General features: G+C 47.1%; 2 long non-coding RNA genes across 17 annotated transcripts in view; one reads left to right on the forward strand and one right to left on the reverse strand.

The window, feature by feature from the left end:
• The window catches only part of Gm36560, a 75,381-nt gene that overhangs the window by 1,922 nt on the left and 53,432 nt on the right, over nucleotides 1-20,027 (forward strand). For 5 of the 16 annotated variants that reach the window (XR_001781775.2, XR_875691.2, XR_001781774.2 and 2 more), the window contains exons 1-4: nucleotides 8,197-9,875; nucleotides 10,149-10,218; nucleotides 13,024-13,118; nucleotides 14,701-14,839. This is a non-coding gene — a long non-coding RNA (predicted gene, 36560). The other 11 variants (XR_875684.2, XR_384480.3, XR_875686.1 and 8 more) reach the window with 11 other exon arrangements.
• On the reverse strand, nucleotides 355-823 carry Cistr (chondrogenesis associated transcript). The gene has a single exon (NR_104334.1). It is a non-coding gene; the product is annotated as a chondrogenesis associated transcript (long non-coding RNA).

Below are 20,027 nucleotides of genomic sequence, written 5' to 3' on the forward strand. Positions count from 1 at the left end.
GTGTGTGTGTGTGTGTGTGTGTGTGTAGGGGCATACATATCCAAGTAGCTTTGTGCCATGTGGCTTTATGCCCCAGGCTCCTGTCTTTCCATCTGTGTGCGACTGGCATTCAGCTATGTCTGAGCGTGTTTGTTCATTTGTGTATTTCCACGTGGTCGTGTGTGAGTAATATTTCCATTGCTTTCTGAGTATTTCATTTGGCTACATGCGGCGGAAGGCATCGTGAGAAGTGAATTCACAGGCGATGTGTGCCTGAGTGTGCGTGCTGGTGTCTGCAGGAGCAGCGGGGCTGGAATGGAGCCTTCTTTCTCTCTCTCTCCACTGGCTCCATCTGCCCTCTCTGAGGTCGTGACAAGGAGGCAGACAGCAAAACTGGCAAACAGTTACAGCTAGGAAGACCAGAAGTATTGCAAGCCCGGCTCAGACTATCACTGCTGGGGAGAAATAGCCAGAGGGAGACCGACATGACAATAGCGCGCACAGATGCTGCGTGGACGCGCTTCCCGGGGCAGGTGCGCTCATGCGCGTAGGCCTTCACTAGCATCAGGGCCTTGGGCGCACCGGTCCTACTCTGGCTCCTGGCTTTCCTTCCCCTGGCTATGACCAGATCTCCATCGCCTCCAAATGCCTGTCCCAGTTTGGGGCGCTGCGGCTGGGGAAGCAGACATCGACTTCGGAGCCAATCGCGGGACGTCTGCAGCCTCCTGGGGTGGTGGAAGAGATGCGTGCGGGGGCGTCCTCACCCTCGCTCCCTCCCCAGCTCGGCCGCCTCCTACCCACCCCCTTCCGGCCCGCGGCAGTTTCCGAAATCGCCCGGCGGCCGCGAATTCATTAGCGGGGGGCGGATGTAAACGCAGAGCGGTGGAACGTTTTAATTAGGCCTGAACAATAAACAAGCTAAACGAGGCGCACAGGGCTCCCTGGCGGGCCCTCAGCCTCCTCCGCGCCGCGCGGACTCATTACGGCTGCAGCCAATTTCATGCCAGCGCCGGGCGCGCGCGGCCCGGGCTGGGAGGGCGCGCGGGGGCGGCCGAGACACTCTGCCCTGGAGCTGAGCGCTGGGCGCTTGTCGGCTTCTCAGGGCCGCTGCTCACTCCACCCCGCCTGGCTCGGTGTCCTTGAGCTGAAGGTCTCCGCCCGCACCCGCCTGCTCTTTAGGGTCTGCCCTCCTCTGCGCGCGGGCCTCGTCCCACAGCTCAGAGGAGGGGTTCTGCTCTCGCCCTCCCCTTGCCTCGAACCCACACCCTGTCTGCCGCAGTCTCCCCATCTTCTCTACAGGATCTCTCTTCCCCGCGGGTCCCTTTTCATACATCGACGAGGACTGTTGGACGCAGTCATCCGCCCTTAGTGGGCCCTGTGGCCTGATGCCTCGGTCTCGCTCCGGGTATTCGCCATTTCTCTGCCCGCTGATGTAGCAGCCTGCCAGCCTCCCTCCCGCCCTCGTCTCCTGCCAGGGTTCCTCCCAAGGCACTTAGACCCGAAGGTTTAGGTGCGGCTTTGTCCTTAGCCATTAACAAGGCTGTTCTGGACTTAAGAACCGACCGAGTGGTTTAGCTTTCTTTCTCTTCCCCACCTTTTAGCTAAACTGCAAGCATATTTTGCAGGCGCGTAAGTCTTAGCCAAGATTCCTCAGGCTGGCTATTGATGACCTTAGGTCTTGCCTTGTCCCTCACGTGTGGCCTCTTACCTGGCCTTGATACCCTGTGAAGGGTGGGAAGTAATTTTAGTGCTTTGTGAGACAGTTGTGAGAAATAGCGCGGGGGATGATGAAGGTAGCGACCTTGGCACCTAGTATTCACTCAATCAATATTAGCCCTCTTTAGTCTCCGTGTTCCTCCTCAGTCTGCTCCTGTCTCTGTAACCTAAAATTCTGAGCAAAGGACTGGTAAACTCAGATGTAATAGGCCTCAAGGGAATTTCACATGAGCAACTGAACACCTGCACCAAAGCTCCGATTGGACGGACTCACAGAACAAAGGACACAACGCAGATCAGTACACAGGACTGAGCAAATTAAAACCCAGAGGCCAACGAGAGGTACTGTGGCACATACTTTTAATCCCAGGACTCCGGAGGCAGAGGCACGCAACACTCTATGGTTTCTAGGGCAGGGAGTTACACACAGGCTAGCCAAAGCTACATAGTAAGACCCTGTCTCAAAACAAAACAAAACAAAACAAAAAACCAAACCAAACAACAATAATAAAACAAAACAAAACAAAACAAAAACCCCAGATACCACAGGACAGGACCCAATCTAGTATGCCTAGCCTGAAGTAGTGGGGCTACGCACTCTTGGAGGCTGCAGTGGGTTGCTAAGATTTTTACTCCCCGATAGGGACCTATTTCCTAGAATCTCAGAACCTCAAGCCTTCCATGCAGCTTTGAACTGGAGATATTTCTCTTTGACTAGCTGTCTCCCTGCCATTTAAACATTGCAGGGCTAAGATGGGCCCTAAATTCTCTTTCCGAATGTGGTCCTTTACCCTGGTGCCTTTTCATTCCTAAGAGGCAGGATCTGAGCGCACAGGTACCTCTCTCTGTGTACCACCCACTGTGGTTCCTGAGGGGAGATGCAGAGAGGCAGAGATCTGGGGTTTCCACAGCAAAGGTTTATAAGTTTGTCTGGAGCAGTTGGATCAAGCATTGTAACTTGGTGTTGGGGATACTTGAGAATGGCCAGGCAGGAAAGATGTTGGAAGCCATGTAAGAAGTGTAAGGGGGCTTCCTCTTGGAAAGGATCATGGTGCTCATGTAGTGGGCAGGGAGCAGAGCAGTTTAACTCTCAGTAAAGTGTATCTTGTTGGGTAAACAAAGGCCAGTGGGAAACTCAAAGCAGAAGTGAGGAAGAAATGGAGAGTGGCATGTATGTATGTGTGTGTATGTATGTATGTATGTATGTATGTATGTATGTATGTTATAAAGCAGTGGGGCTGTGTGGGCATGGTTGAGAGGTCATGTTTTTCATGCCAAGGTAGAATGTGTTCGGTGGCGTGTCGTGGAAGGGCTCTGGGATAGGGTGGCAGTGGTGGCAGGCCTAGGAGACAACGACATAAGATGTTCCAATGTTGAAACTCCAAAGTGACCCTGGGCTGAATGGGCAAGATGCTAGGTAGCCAGGCTGACTTCCCTGGCCCTGATATGTCCTCAGTGCAAGGATGAATGAGTCTGGATTTCATGGGTTAGTGAACCATGGCTGGGTAGAGACAGCTGTTCAGGCTGTGAAATGTGAGAAAGAGGCCTCTGGGGTCAGGAGACAGAAACAAGGAGAGGCAGACAGAGATGGGAATGGGGAAGGGTTATAGAAAGAACCAAGGTTTTGAGACATGTTTGACTATCTACTCTTTCTGTGGGTTGAATTATACATTTTATTTCATTTTAGTTTTTCTGAAACAGGATCTCATGTAGCCCATATTGGTGTCACATTCAGTATGTAGTTGAGGATAACCTTGACCCTTTGGCCCTCCCATCTCTATCTGCACCTCCTGAGTGTTGTGTTTTATAAAAAAGATGAGAGAGAGAGAGAGAGAGAGAGAGAGAGAGAATATGTTTGGTGGCGGTGCGATAAGGTGTTGGGAAGGGGTGCCTCAGCAGGCACATGCTGAGGCATCCCTTCCCCCTGAGGTATAGTATAGAAAAGAGTTTATTCAGGGCATGGGAAGGGGAGTTGAGAGAAATGCAGGGGGGGGGGGAGAGGGAGAGGTGGGAGGGGAGGGGAGGAGAGGGGAGGGGCCAGCCATGAGCACTTGGTGAGAGATGGGGGAGGGGGAGGGAAATGGGGAAAGAGGGGGGAAGAGGGTAAGGGAGGAAGAGCAGGAGAGCAAGAGAGAGAGGAGGGGGCAAGCAGTCCCTTCTATAGTGAGTCAGGCACACCTGGCTGTTGCCAGGTAACTCTGTGTGTGTGTGTGTGTGTGTGTGTGTGTGTGTGTGTGTGTGTGTGTGAGCCTAGACAAAATGCCAACCCTGAGTCTTGAGGTTATGGGCTTGCACCACTGTGACTGGTTATATGGTACTAGAGCCTGAACCAAGAGCCTCCAGTATGCTAAGTGAGCACTCTACCAGTGGAACTGCATCAGCAGCTTAAATTACACATTTGAAGCCAACCATTCTTCATTTAATTATCTAGTCTAGCCTCCTGCTTTCAGAGGGTAAGATACTACTTTCCTATCTCACAGAGGCCTAAACAAGTTAACTAGCTTGAACAGAGGTCTGGATGTCACATACTGAAAAGCACATGGAAACTCAGATTGCTTCCTGCAGGGGTGGGTGTGGGTTGGTGAGGAGACAATCTCTCCCTGCCCTGCTGGATTCCAAGCCTGGCTGCTCCCCAGAGCAGAATGTTCCACAGTTGGAACCAGAACAGGCAACATCACTCCTGGCAATATACCAGCTCTGGGTCCTGAGGCAAAATATTCAGCCCGTCTCAGCGTTAGTTCCGTTATTGGCAAAACAGCAGAATTAGAATCCACCTCTATGCCTTGCTTCTGAGGATAAGATAAGGTACGTGGAAAGAAAAATGTACAACAGAACGGGCTTGGAGATCCAAATGTTAACAGGCATTTAAACTGTCTCTGTGGGCTCTGAGATCTTCCGAGCTGGTTTTCTTCAAATGTGCTGCAGACATGACATCAGCTCTCCTTCCAAGCCCTGCATGTATACCCTGACAAGCATCTAAGCCCACTTGCTGCCCTCTGGTCCTATTCCCTATTTTTCATGTCTAGTTCCACACCCCTTGCCCTATGTCCCCTTGGCAGTTTTATTATAGTCAGTTAACTCACAGGCTTCACTATGCTCCCCTCTTCTGGTCCAGTTCCCTGCTTCACACACCCTTGAGAGCCAAGTCCTATCTGCTGCCTTTGGACTTTTTCCATCTCCACAAGACTGCGCTTAGGGAAGACACCAAGTTGATTGCCTCAGAGCTCTTCTTACTCACAGGGTGTGTGACTCAACATTCTTTTGTTTCTGTTTTTTTTTTGTTTGTTTGTTTGTTTGTTTGTTTTTGTTCTTTGAGACACAGTCTCTATCAGTAGCCTAGCCTGGCCTGGAACTCACCATGTAGCAGAGGCTAGTCTTGAACTTGAGGCAACCCTCCTGCCTTATCTTCCAGTGGGTTCTTCTATCCCTGGCTCTTCTGCAGTGTTTTCCATGACCTGGTTGGGTTGGGATGGGGAAGTGGCACACAAGGACAGTCAATTCCTCTTGGAGGTAAGGTTAAAGGGAATTGTTTAACAAATTGTGTTTTGCCTCATCAATCACATGGTACCCAGCTGAGAGAAAAGTGTGTGTGTGTGTGTGTGTGTGTGTGTGTGTGTGTGTGGTATGTGTATATGTAGTGTGTGTGTATGGTATGTGTGTATGTGTGTGTATGGCATTGTGTGTATATGTGTGTGTGGTATGTGTATGTATGTGTGGTATGTGTATGTGTGTGTGCATGTGTGTATGTGTGCATTTGTGTGTATGTGTGTGTGTGTGTATGGTGTTGTGTGTATGTATGTGTGTATATGTGTGTAGGGTATGTGTATGTATGTGTGCATGTTTGTGTGTGTGTGTTGCTGGTGATGATGGAATATTTATCGACCCTAACTCTGAGGAAGGAAATCCTCTGTGAAGTTGACTCTAAATTTCTCTTGCTGAAATTAAGCCCATCTCTTTAGTGGAGGTATTAAGTAAAGTCCTGGATTTAGCTCAGTGTCTTTTGTAAAAAATGTGTGTGTATACAGAGGAAGGGAAAGGGAAAGGGAAAGGGAAAGGGAAAGGAGGAACTTGGAAAGGTGTAACGGCAGCTCCTGGCTTTGATGAGAAGTAAGCCTTGAAGGCAACCCTAACCTCAGGAGTGTTTGTGGGGTGGACAGGATGGACTAGCGGGCTTTGCTCTCTGGTTCTCTCAGGGCTTCTCAGAATGCTGCCTTACACACCTCCTCCTCTTCCAAGCCATTGGTGCACTGGACTGCACCCAGCTACAAATAACACCACAATCAGCTTTCCCAGAAGGGATGCTTTCATCCACCTAACCAGCCTAGCATCTCACCGGCTCTCTCTACCCTTCCACAACTCCTCTGATTCTTTCTCTCCAAACCCAATAGGTTTCCCAGGACCACTTAGCTGTTCAAGAAAGGGGCCCTTTTTATAGGAAGACCCTCCTTCTAAGTATCTTACTAATTACAAACAGAAAGCCTGTCTGTGAAGGTGGTGTTCCTTGGTTTGGTGGAGGGAGTCAGAAGCTGGGGGATTTAAAGTGCAATTTCCTGTACCTTTTTCATTTCCTGCTGGGGGTTGTGGAGAGCAATAAGCAAGGTGGGTGGTAAGGGCCAGAAGGTCTGGGCAAGTGGGGGATGGGTGGGAGTCTTCTTCCCTTCATACACACATGCCATCTTTCCTTCTCCCTGGCTCAAGCTTCGTCTTTGGAGAAAGGGACACTTGACACACAGAACCTGGTACTTTTTTCAATGTCCCTCTTCCCTCCCTGAGGTAAGGAAACCCCGTGGAAGAAATGGCAGATGATGCTCGAGAAAGTATTAAAGAATAGAAGATGGGTAGGAAGGAACCTTAGAACCTGGTTGAATATCCTACAGTTTCAGAGATGGAAACTGAGGCCTGAGACAGGCCCAAGGTCAACCTGCCTAAGGTATCATAGAGATAAAGGTGTTGTGGTTGGCATGTACCTGTCTCTCAAGATTTGTGGTTTAGTGTCTTTTTTCAGGCATGGTGCCTATGGGTAAGGGTGAAGGTGTGAGTGTGTGTTTGAAGGGAAATGGTGAGATACAAGGAAGTGAGGTAAGGAGTAGGAACAGTACAGAAATGGTCCATCCAGGTCCTGAAATAGCCATTCTTTAGCAGCCTTTGTGGAAGAGCAGGAAAGCCTTAGAAAGCACAGTCTTTTGTGTGTTGGGTCAGGATGAGAGGAATAGGTAGGTACAATGGCCCTTGGACTGTTAGTTCAGTGTTAGCTAGCCACTTTACAATCAGAGTTGGATGAGGTGGGGGAGGGGGTCATGGCGGAGGACAAAGGAGCCAATTATTGAGTGAGTGGATTAATTGATTAATTGTCTAGAAGCTTCCAGTGCTCCCCCACCAATGACATCCCCTCCTCTGACCCCAGTCAGGCATGGCCTCGGTTGGCCTGGATTATTAATTAGGGCTTGAAGTCATTTAACGATGATTTCATTATCGACGTGCTGTCTGTCTCGGCTCAGCCCGGTTGCCAGGGCGACTCTGATCGATTGCCTTCCGGTCTCCTTGGCGTCACCACCTTCTTCATCTCCCAAGCCTGGCTGTTGGCGGGCAACCCCCTAGCGGTCATTTCTGGTATTGTAGTTTTCCTCCTTGCTGGCTGGCTTAGGAATAAGCCTGGAGGTCTTTCAGCCTGTCGGCAGGCTGGGCTGGGCAACTATGGTTCCCTAGGCAGATGTGTTGCATTGCATGTGCTAGAGACACTGGGGGTCAGGTTCTTCTTCCCTCTGGATTCCTTGATTCTGCCCCCTGGTGGCTTTCCACTGATGCGTCTTTGGAGTTAGGGATTGAGAAGTAGGGACTTTTTAATCACTGCTCACTGCAGCCTCTAAATTTGCTCTGGGGCCCCAAATCGGCAGGGAGGAAATTATTTCTGTTGCTAGGAGACTTCTTGGACAATTAGCCACCACCCAGTATTCAGCCTTTCTCTTCTTTAACATAGCCAGCAAGGGAAAGGGGATTGTTCCTCTTATGTTGCCCTATTAATGCTGGTAGTTTTCCCTAGCCCTGACAAGGGCAGGGTGATCTAGCCTTTGCAGAGCTCACCTATTTCCTCAGTCTGGAGACAACCCAGAGCAAAGACAGTATTCACAGGACTTTATTAAGTCTTAGTTCTGTTCTTGGCTGGTTATTTGGTTTTTTGAGACAGCGTCTATGTAGGCCTGGCTCTCCTGGCACAGGATATGTAGACCCAGGCTGGCCTTGAACTCACAGAGATCTTTCTGCTGTGACTCCTGAGTGCTGGGATTAAAGACCTGTTCCTAGTGCTCTTGGGCTAGATTCATGCATGTGCTCGGGGGCTCTGGATCCCTGTGCTAGCCTTACTTCTTCCTTTGGTGGGTTTCATATATATATATGTGTGTGTGTGTATATATATGTGTGTGTGTGTGTGTATACTTTTGGGATATATATATATATATATATATATATATATATATATATATATATACTTTTGGGGGCCCATGCCTGGACAGTTGCTTGAAGGCATTGGTTATGGCTTCTCACAAGGTGCATAAGTGGTTGACTCCAAGGGACAGGATAAGAGGTCATATCTAGGCACAGGTCTCAGACTTCCCCCCAGGTTGGTGCTGGCAGTGAGCCTGGGGGTGGCTGTGGCAGCAGCTTCACCCTATCAGCTTTCTGGGCACATCCACCACCAGGCAGCACCTGAGAGGGAACAGACTCCGCAGTGAGCCGAGTGAGATTGAAGAGGATCATAAAGAAAATATATATCCCCCTCCCTGGCCTCGCTCCCTCCTCCTGCCGCACACTTGCCTCCTCTTTGTCTGTTCCCTCCCCCTCTTTACCGCAGCCCTGTTTTCTTTGTTCCGTCTTTGCTTCTTCCCTCACCTTCATCTCTGTCAGGCAGGTCTGTCTGTCTGTCTCTCTGAGTTTTCTGGGATGACGCCTGTCATGAGCTGCTTCCCAGGCAGCTCCCCAAGGGTCTCTCTCGCTGTCACATTGTCCTGACTTTCCTTCCAGACTCTGAATACAGGTCCCCTCCTATTTGTCCTCTTTCATGTCCCCCATCACCATCTTGTTCCTTACCCTCCCCTCCATCCTTCCTTCTGCTTCTGTCGCTTGTCTCTTTTAGCTTCTTCCCCCTGATGCCTGTACACACCCCTGCCCTCCTCTCATCTTCCCCCACCCACCCCTGCAGGTTCAGATACTTCATGTGAAATCACCTGGATGGACTCCAGCTGTCAGGTCCCCCCACCCCCCCAGTCCTGTACCCCCTTTCTTCCTGAGAGATTTATGGCTTCAACTCGGCCTCCTCTGCATTCCCCTCAGCCCTGGGCCAGTTCTTTTCATTACCTGGTGATTATCTGGGGGCCCTGGCATTTCCCCAGCCTCCCACCCTTACCCAGCAGGCTTACAGCGCAGCACAGGGAGAAAGGATTGCTCTTGGGCCCAGACACAAGGACACAGAGACCCTCCCCCTGTGCCGCCCTCCTTCCCCTCCAGCAGTGCACATCTGGGAAAATCCCAGCTCGAGGCAGGGGAAGGCAACCTAGGGTTGTTGGAACAGATATAAATCAAGTACCCAGATGCCTCTCCCCTACCACCCTATCCTTACAGCCATCTTCCAATGCTGCCTATTTCCTTTGCTTCTCAGAATTTGGTCTCGGCAGCCTGAACTGGGCTGGCTTACCATCATGTCCAGGATGAGGAGTTCTTAGCTAATGTCCTTGATCCATAGCTAACTAAGAAGCTTAGGGTAGGGTCAGTGTGGTTTATCAGACTTGGAGGTGCTGAGCCATGGGGGAATTTCAATTTGCTCTTAGTCCAGTATTTGGTCTTAGAATTAATATATGCTCTGTACCTCCAGGTCCATTGCCAGCCTTCTCCCCCTCCTCTTCAGCTTACCTGCATCTAATTTAGCGTTTAAAGGTCTCCACAGGACCATCGTGTAAAGGCAGTGGTGCCTTGGGACCCATGGCTTCCTGATTGCTTGTCTGCTGGGCCCCCAGTCTCTGAGTCAGCTCCTGTCAGGTCATGGCCTCACCAGTGTTTGATGGAGGCAGTCCCTTTCTACAGTCCCACATTTCAGGGATTCAGACCTATGCTTTGAAAGTCTCCAGAGCAGAGAAAACAGGAAGCTGTCCAAGCAGGGACTTCCTTATCTGCTGCTCCATGGTGCTCAGGTGAGATTCTGCTGATGGATCCTCTGAGTGCCCGATGACTTTGGAAGTCCTTGGTGAGGAAACCTGAATCAGCTTCCCTGAGTTTTGTAGCTGGGGTGATGAGGATGTAGGTGAAGATCAAGCTAGTGGGAGGATTTGTGGGAGCAGTTAAGAAGCTAGGTGCTTCTCTCCTTGTTAAGAGAACCCTGGAGTGGAGGTCTTAGCTTGGATTTGGGACTGGCTGGCAAATTGCCACAGGCAAAGCTCCACCCCCACTTCCATTTTCTCTTCCAGCCAATCAGGTTTTCCTGGGACCCCTGGAAATGTCCTGTTTCTAAACTCTGTGCTGACCAGTCTCCAGCAGGTAAGCCTCTCTTCCACCTTCACACTCAAACTGGGTCCAAGCCCTGCCTTCAACACCTACCCAAGCTTTCCTCCTGGATGCCAGGCCCACCACCTCCCTTCCCCAAATGCATGCCTCAAAAGACCCGCCTCTGTCTACAAACTCAGCCTAGCACTTTCCTCTTCAGCTCTTTCATCCTTTTCCTCCAGCATCTTTATCTTTCATGCCCTTAATCTTGGTCTCTTCTTGATTTCTTGTGTAAATTTCCTATTTTCGTCTTGTCTTTCATACAGGGACCAGCATGTGGCATGATTAGAAATGTTCTTTGAATGAATGCTCTTCCTCCTTGAGTCTTCTTGCTACTTCATCTTTGGCTGTCCTGTCCCTCCTGACTTCAAAGTCTCAAACTCTCGGTCTCATCTTGTTTCGGGGAACATTGAACTGATGTGGGCTTCGCAAAAGACCAGCTCCAGTTTGACAAGGCTGCTGTTCATAGAACAGATGATCTTGAAGCTTATCTTCAACAGGTCTTGAGAGCTGCTGAAGAAGTCTTCTTGTTTCTTCTGCTTAGTGAGGAGGCTAGGTCTATCCAGTAAGGTTTATGGAAGAAAAATTGTCAAGTTTTACCAGCACACGGCTGCCTGGTAGTTTCTAGAGAGATGGCTCATTGGCCCGGAACACTCTTTGCTCTTGCAGAGGACCTGGGTTTGATTTCCAGCACGCACATGAGGGGCAGTCATTGGTAGCTCCAGTTTCAGGAGATCCAGTTCTCTCTGTTGATTTTCATGGGCACCAGGCATTCATGTGGGCATATATATATACATGAAGGCAAAACATTCATACACGTGAACTAAACCTAATAAAATGAAATGCACTATGAAGGCTTGCCTTAGGTTCTAAGTATGTCTCAAATGAGCCAGCACCAAGTAAGCCTTGGAAACTGCTGGCTCCGTTCTCTCGGCACTATCAGTTTTACATATATAGCAAGTATATCTATTGATTGACGAAGGCTTGGAGAAGAACCTGCATCTCCAAGAGGAGTTTGATGTTACAATAGGATATACTTGAGACTCTTTAATTTCTGAGGCCCTTGAAGTTTTAACTTTTTCTCTACTTCAAATGGATGAATTTATACATGTACCCTTTGGATAACATCTCAACACCAGAAAATCAGAAAAAAATAACCACACCCTTTTCAGAAAAAACATAATGCCTACTCCAGGCTGACTGTCTCTCACTTTCCATCAGCTCTTGGGAAAGTTTTCACCATTGCCAGTGAACACATGGTGTGTGTCTTGGAAGATGACTTTTAATCCCTAACTTTAGCAAAATCATGTGGCAATCCTAATTTATATATATAAATATATGTTACATGTATATATAAATTATATGTTATATATATATATATATATATATATATATATATATATATATATATTTCCTAGTATATACTAAGAAGTATAAGTTAATAAAAAGGATCTTTGAAAGTTATTTTCTTTTAAGTTTTTAAACATGTCTCTCTGTGCATCTCTGTGTTTGTGCACATCTGTGTGTATGTGCATATGGTGGCCAGAAGGGGGCATCAGATCTCTAGACTGGAGTTTCAGGTGGTTGTGAGGCACCCATGTGAGAGTTAGGAACTGATGAGATCAGCAAGCACTGTTAACAGAAGCCATCTTTCTCCAGCCCCTCAATTCCATTCTTTCTGTTTACCCCAAACCGCAGAGTTGGACTTTTTTCTTAACACAGAAATCACAAGATAGATCAGGGGTTAGATAGAGCTAGAGAATGAAGATAAGGAGTGTCCCCCAGGAAGCACAGCACTAGAGGCCCTTTGTTGTAGATGGTGAAACACGAACTATGAGAAGGTAATTGGGTCTTGACTGGAGTCATACTGATTATATTTGATAAGAACTCAGAAATTTGAGGTACAATGCAACCTTCATTTGATTCATGTGATCTTGTGTTCCCCCCCCACCACAAAACAGCTTTCCTGTGAAGATGGTGGGGTGTAGAGAAGTTATATGGGGCTATGAGAGGAACTAAGCAGAGTCTAGGAGCAAAGAGAGAAAAGAGAGAGAAAGCAGCCTGCCCCTGACACGGAAACACCCAACAACATGGTAAGGTGTGAAGGAAGATACCCAGAGAGAAAGCTGACATTTTCTCAACCATCTATATGCAGGGTGTTGTCATGGCATTAGGGAGGAGGTTCACGTGAGAGGAGGCTGCAGGCTCTGACCACTTAGAACTACTAGTCTAGAAACAGACACAGGTTATGACAGACAGGACTCTTGGATGAATGTCTACATTATATGCTGTCTTAGGTAGGGTTTACTGCTGCGAACAGATACCATGACCAAGACAACTTTTGTAAGGACAACATTTAATTGGGGCTGGCTTACAGGTGCAGAGGTTCAGTGCATTATCATCAAGGTGGGAACATGGCAGCATTCAGGCAGGCATGGTGCAGGAGGAGCTGAAAGTTCTACATCTTCATCTGAAGGCTGCTAGCAGAATACTCCCAGGCAGCTAGGGCTAGGGTATTAATCCGCAGCCCCCCCGCCCCCCCAGCCTAGGTGACACAGCTAGTCCAACAAGGCCACACCTCCTAATAGTGCCCCTCCCTGGCCCAAGCATATACAAAACATCACATATGCTTAGAAGGAAATAGGGAATTGGTGGGAATAATCAGGACTTACCTAGCAGGGCTTCTTGGGAAAAACGAGTGTGGCTCAGAGCTCTTTGTCTACAAACGCTCCCTATGTTAGACTAAGCTTTAGATTGGAACGTAAACCAGATGGTTGTCTTCCCCCTGTCTTCCTCCAGATTTTTTTTCCTGAGGAGATCTGGACTGATAAAAAGCTGCACTGAGAAATGGGAGGAGAGACCATGGACAAAAAGAAAGAAAATCCATTTGTCCGGTCAGCATCCCCTTTCCAACCCCTTGGTCCATTACACCCTGTTTCGCTTTATCCCACTTTGCCTGTCTGGTCTGTTGTGAACTAAGGTAGGGATGCTTGCTTTTCAGATTTGTCTCTTTTGATTTCTCAAGTTGACTGTCTTTTTGTTGTTGTTGTTGTTGTTGTTGTTGTTGTTAATAGGTCTGTAATCTCAGCTTTTCAGGGCATTGAATCAAGAAGACCACAAATTAAAGCTATCTTGAGAGACACAGTGAGTTCAAGGCCAGCCTGGGCAACTAAATGAGATAATCATGGGGGAGATAACTCAGTAGTAGAGTGCTCACCTGGTGCAAGGCCCAGTCCCTAGTAATGATCTCTTCCTTCCACAATCGGATTCTGTGTAATCTGACACATTAAGAGATTCGGCTGTAACCGAATCTCTTAATGTGTCAGATCACGAATAAAGAAACTATCCTGAAGTTGTTCTCAAGGGTCTCAGAAACACCAGGTTGCTCACAACCATACCAAAAAAAAAAAATACTGTAGGTAGTATGGAGAACCTGTATCCTTCTGTGAAGTTATGGACATCTGGCTCTTTACCCACAGTGGAAATCCCTGTATTGTTGGCACGGAGCAGGGACTCTGTAAGTAGGGAGGGAAAGAAGCAAACCTGTTTTGGTGTATTTATATGGATCTTGGTTGACATCCGATAGACTCTATATGGTGTGGGTAGATATTTGGTGAGGGTTTTGTGGCCTCGGAATCCAGCGTCTGTGGGTTAGGATGGTGCTGTAATGGTGGCCAGCGCGTGAGTTAAGGAAAAGCTTATACTTCTGCTTGGGGGACTGGCACAGCATCCAGTCAAGGACTTGGTTACAGCCAGAAGTGTTTACTTGCAGAATTACGATTTCCAGCTTCACTACAGGAACACAAGTCAGCTTCCACCCAGAGGAGTTTTATTTTAGATAAGGAGAGCAAGTACTCTCTGAAGGAACATTCCGGAAGAATGCAGTGAGATGAAGTCTACAGGTCGGGGAAAGTTGCCTGGTAAACAGTTTGGTGGGGTCATTCCTGAGGACTCCTAGGAGGAAAGCTTGAATATTTGTCTCCTTCTGTATGAGCTGAACTCAGCCACTCAGCTTTCTTCCCAACACTTCAGGGAGGCCACCTGGGTCTCACATCTCTTTCCCCAGAGACAGGTAACAGTCACTACTGAGACGTTTTCTTTCTTCTTCACGTAGTACTAGACTCAGATTTACCATATTTTAGAGCCTAGATCTGCATCGGTATCTGTTTGTTTGTGTAGTTTGGTTTATTTTTGTCTTTTTTGAGACAGGGTTTCTCTACACAACTCTGGCTGTATGGGAACTCACAGAGATCCACCTGCCTCTGCCTCCTGAGTGCCGGGATTAAAGGTGTGTGCCACCACAGCCTGGTCATGTTAGTAGGTGTAGCAAATGTTTAAGTGGATCTTAAACATTTAAATGTGATTGAGAGTGCTGGTGAACTGGTTTAGAATGTGTGTAGAGTTTTTTTAAAAAATATTTATTTATCTATTTGCTTTTGTTTAATTTGCTTTCTTTTGGGTTGGATGGCCATCAAGGTGGAAGGAGAGCCATGAGGTCTGGTTGATTGGGAGGCAAGAGTGTCACAGCTCCAGCCTTACACCACCATCAAGATGCCACTTTGCTGGTTCCCTGACTGACCTGAGGTGGAATGCACTCTTTAATTGGCCAACTCAGGTAAACAAAGCATTCGCTGAGTCTTCTATCAATGGTGATGACACCAACTACCTTGCTGTTAACTTTTAATTTATAATGAACCTTTCCAATCTGTGGTTTATACATCTGCCACTTATTTTGAGGGCAGTGGAACACCCATGGAATGCTTTATTCGTAAGGTCCTACAGGAAAGAAAGTCTATTCTTTGCCTTATATATAAATAGATATACGGCAATTTGGTAGTGATGGTGTCGGTGTTAACTTTGGGGGGGGGGTGAAGGTAAGGGAGGGATGTTGATTTGATTTAATTCCTTTGAAAAAAATAATTGTTTTTGGTGCTTAAATTGTCTAACTTGGAGTTTGCCTGTCTAATACTCAGTTGGAATCTGATTTTTGTTCAGTGCCAGAGATCAAACCCAAAACTCATTCATTTAACATATGATTTTAGTCGTTTGAATCCAGGTCTTATCACTTAGAAACTTTTGGTGCAGTCCACTTGAAGGGGGTTGAAACTGTGTAGGAATCGTCCACTTCCTGTCTTTCCATTCAACCCACATTAATGGGAATCCATCTGTGAGCTTATTTACACGTGATATTGGGAAACTTGTAGCAAGTGCTGAAAATTCCCTTTGTACTTCCCCATCCTTCCAAGTAACGAGTATTCTAACCAACATTCATTGTGGACCATATATTCATTTGATTATGGACTATTCTTTTATGTTTTCCCTCTCTCCCTCCATCCCCCTCCTATCTCTTCCTTTCCATTTCCCCGTTTTCATCAATCCCAGAGCCTTGTGAAGAAGGCGAGCTGTATTCCAGCCTCTTGCTCCCTCCTTTCTCTAACACACACATTCACATTGTATGGAATAATACCAAGGCCTTGTTACTAACTTGTCTTTTAAATTAAGTAAAACCGTGCAAGAAATTGAAGTTGTATGTCTGGGTAAAGTGTGTGTGTGTGTGTGTGTGTGTGTGTGTGTGTGTGTGAGTTTGTGAGATTTTGCCAGCTTTGAGGAAACTGCCATTTTCCAGAAAGAGGGTAGAGGGCGCTCACACTTCAATTATCTGCTGCGAGGCACGGAGCAGCAAGCAAGAGAGTGTGACTCAGGGCTGCAGGCTGCCTCTGGCTGGGAAGGGCGGCACTCTGAAGGCTGTTGGGGTGAATCTGAGTGGATTTTGTTGTTTTGGAGGCTGGGATGGTAGACCAGGGACTGTCCCTAGATATACTGCATCTACAAACTGTAGGACCCTTCTAGAAAGACTCTGGCTGAGGAATGGTGATGCCAAGGCATGTGGGCTGGTCTGAGTGATCCCCCAGGGTCTGCAATCAGTGCTTTTTTTTTTTTTTTTTTTTTTTTTTTTTTTTTTTTTTTTTTTGAGGTTTCTTTGGTTTATTCTAAATTGTCATGCCATATCTCCGAATACAACCAGAATCCTTACCGGTTGCTTTGTCAACCTCCTACTCTCTCTCTCTCTCTCTCTCTCTCTCTCTGTGTGTGTGTGTGTGTATGTGGGGGGCAGAGGGGGGGGAATCTGGGACTTTCTTCTTTTTGAAATTCAAATTGTTCCGGTCATATGTTCAAAATACCCATTATCCCTTAATCTCAAAGTCCATATTCCTATCTGACATTCAGAGACGCCTGAGACAGGTCAGTGTTGATGCCTGACATTTCCAAGAAAGATTGAGAAATTCTAAGAATGCCGTAGGTGTGGTGAGCTCAGGGCTGAACACAGGATTGAGCCATAGAGGGTCTGTGGTTGATCCTTCTAATTTGGCCTCTGTTGGTCAAGAACAATCAAACCAGGGTGCTGTAGCACCTATAGGCTCAGCCCTCATTCCCCGCATCCCTGTGCATCCTTAGCTCTGGAATGGGGTGACTGGTACTATGCTCTTCTGGGTTGGGGTTGGGGATGGGGAGAGTCTGTGTTTCTCTAGTAAACATCCCTCTCTCCCGTCTGCTCCTGATTGGCAGCTAATTCTGAGGAGCAAATGGCCAAGTGAATTAGGAAGCTTAAAGGGTGTTTTGTTAAACCATCCTCATTAAACTGGCACCGTCTGCCTTCTTCCTTGCCTTTGTCCCAGTTGGGGCCGTTCTTTGTGGCAGATGTTTCTTAACAGTGTGTGCCAGCGGCATCTGGAAGCCTTGGGTGGCTGCTGAGCTTTGGGAAAGCCAAATCCAGAGGTGTTTGATTTGTCAGGGAAATCACAACCACCTTCCTGCCACTGGGCCACCATCTTTCCAGAATGCCTTCCTCTTGGTTTCATCCTTTGGCAGATGAAAAATCAAAGTCCCACTTGTTCCCCTAGCATGTCCTTATCTGGACAGGAGAGTTTCCCCCTCCTTAGGAAGGTGATAGTGAGTTTTTGGAATAGATTGGTGAAGTCTCAGGAGGGTTACTTATAATTGGTGTCTAGACATGTTTTACTAGACTGCCACTAACCTGCAAGCAGAGGGAGATGATGAAGTTGTGGGGAAAGGCATTAGAGTTAAAATCTCCTGTGGGGGCTCCTGGAGAAGCCACGGTGGGAGGTGGGTGGTCTTTGGAATCTCCTTTCTTATCACTGTCTGAAGACTTTTTGGTTTTGGATTGGTTTAGGATTTAGCAGAAGATGGTTTAGGTGGGACTTTCTGTCTCTGACCTATCTAGCTATTTGAAAGGAAAGGAAAGATGTTGACAGAAGCTGTGCCTTGTCCTTCAGCCCTTCCTTTTCCCTTCCTTTTTGTCCTTTTTTTTGTTTTTTGTTTTTTGTTTTTTTGTTTTTGTTTTTGAGAGGGTCTCATGTAGCCCAGGCTGGCCTGGAATTTACTATGTAGTTGAGGATGATCCTCAACTCTCGATCTCCCTGCTAGAACTACAGGTGTACACCACTCTGCCCTGTTTGGAACTTCTGTATTCTCCATAGAGGCAAGGTGCTGATACAGAAAGGATATTATAGGCTTCAAAGTCACAAAGAGCCAGTTCCAAATTCCAACTATTGTTTTTGATTTTTTTTTTTAACCAGGGAAATGATTTAAGCCCTCTTGCTCCACCAAATACAATAGTAAAAATAACAGTAACACTTACTGAGTCATTGCTATGAATTGGATATGATTTGAGTGTGCTTCCCCCCAAGGGTTTGTGTATTGAATTTTTTTTTAAAGATTTATTTATTTATTATATGTAAGTACACTGTAGCTGTCTTCAGACACACCAGAAGAGGGAGTCAGATTTCGTTACAGATGGTTGTGAGCCACCATATGGTTGCTGGGATTTGAACTCCGGACCTTTGGAAGAGCAGTCGGGTGCTCTTACCCACTGAGCCATCTCACCAGCCCATGTATTGAAATTTATTGATTTAGTTTTTGTGCTTTTTGAAACAGGGTCTCATGCAGCCTAGATTGGCCTTAAATTTGACGTAGCCACATCTGGCCCTGAACTCCTGATCCTTCTGCCTCTACCTCTTCAGTTTTGGGTTACAGATGTACCTACCACACTTGGTTCATGTGCTGAAATTTAATCTCCACTCCACTATGAAGACGATAGAAAATGGAACTGGAGAGGGTGTGGCAGGAAAGAGTGCTTGTTGCATGAGCGTGAGGGCCCAAGTTTAAGTCCCCAGCATCATGTAAAAATTTCAGGTACAGTGTATGCCCACAACCTCAGAGCTGTAGGGGACAGAGACAGGGAGCTCACTGTCTGCCAGCATACCTGTTGGTTCAGTGAGAGATCATGTTTCAAAGGAATAATATAGTGATAGAGCAGAGTACCTTCTTCTGGCCCTTGCTTGCATACAGAGTTGTGTACCTCATACACACATGAGAAGGAGGAGGAAGGTTGAAAGACAGGCATGATGGCACACAACTGTAATCCCAGTACTCAGGACTCCAAGACAGGAAGATTATGAATTTGAGGTCAATGAATGAAATATAGAAAGACTGTTCTAAACACAGTGAGGAGGAGGAGGAGGGGGAGGAGGAGGAGGAGGAGGAGGGGGAGGAGGAAGAGGAGGAGGAGGAGGAGGAGGAGGAGGAGGAGGAGAAGAAGAAGAAGAAGAAGAAGAAGAAGAAGAAGAAGAAGAAGAAGAAGAAGAAGAAGAAGAAGAAGAAGACGTGAATTCAGGTGTTCAGAAATGGGGCTTCTGGAAGGTGACAGGAAAAGGTTGTCATGGTAGACTGTCATGCTTGAGTACTGATAGCTTTCTGAGAGAGAGTGGGAGGGGAGGGAAGGAGGGAGTAGGAATAAGAAGGAGGAGGAAGAGAAGAAGGAGTAGGAGGAGGAGGAGAGAAGAAGAAGAAGAAGAAGAAGAAGAAGAAGAAGAAGAAGAAGAAGAAGAAGAAGAAGAAGAAGAAGAAGAAGCAGCAGCAGCAGCAGCAGCAGCAGCAGCACACACGTTCCCTGTCTCCTGTTATGTGCTGTCCCACACCACATTGGGACTCTGCCAACAAGAGGAGCATCAGGAGAGCCAGTAGTGCACTGTTCAGACTTAGAGAACTGTGAGCTGAACACACCTCCTTCGTTATACAGTTATCTCACCTCAGGCATTTCCTCACAACAGACTAACACAGCTGTTATGGTGGCTTAATAAAATGATATGTGGACATTATCTGCAGCTCAAAAAAATACTGCTTCCTGTTCACTGCCTTTCAAGCATCCCTACTTCTTGAAGACATGCTTAGTACCTCAGTTTGTAAGGTAGCTTTTTCTACCTTCATCCCCCATACTGCTCAGTGTTCAAGCTTGGGGCCCTGATTTATTAATTTGTGTTAGTCCTACAAAATGACAATAACAGCATGTATTTTTATAACCATATTAACGTGAGCCAAGGTTGTGGTTTCTTTCCAGGCATTTTTTACCTGCTGACAATTGGGGTTGTAAATCAAAGACAAAGGGAGTTTCTCAGGCCACCCACTTCTCTAATCTAAAGTTCTTAATTTGGAACTTGATCATTCTGGGTCCATCTCACACCCCCATCCCCACCCTAACCCCCACCCCCGACCCCAGCAAAGGCAGACTTGTTTATAACAGTCATCTGCAGGGAGGAACTTTTCTATCACTTTTCATATTGGAGTATTCTTGTTTTCTTTTCAACCTAAGTTTAGTTTAAAAAATACCAATCCCACAAAACAGAAAAGTTGCTGGAATAGTATTTATAATAACACCCATTTATCTGTCACCAGGATTATTGACTAATGTTTAGATGCATGCTCTCCCCACCCCCTTACCCCCA

Source organism: Mus musculus, chromosome 15 (genome assembly GCF_000001635.26).
Source record: "Mus musculus strain C57BL/6J chromosome 15, GRCm38.p6 C57BL/6J".
Taxonomy (NCBI): Eukaryota; Metazoa; Chordata; class Mammalia; order Rodentia; family Muridae; genus Mus; species Mus musculus.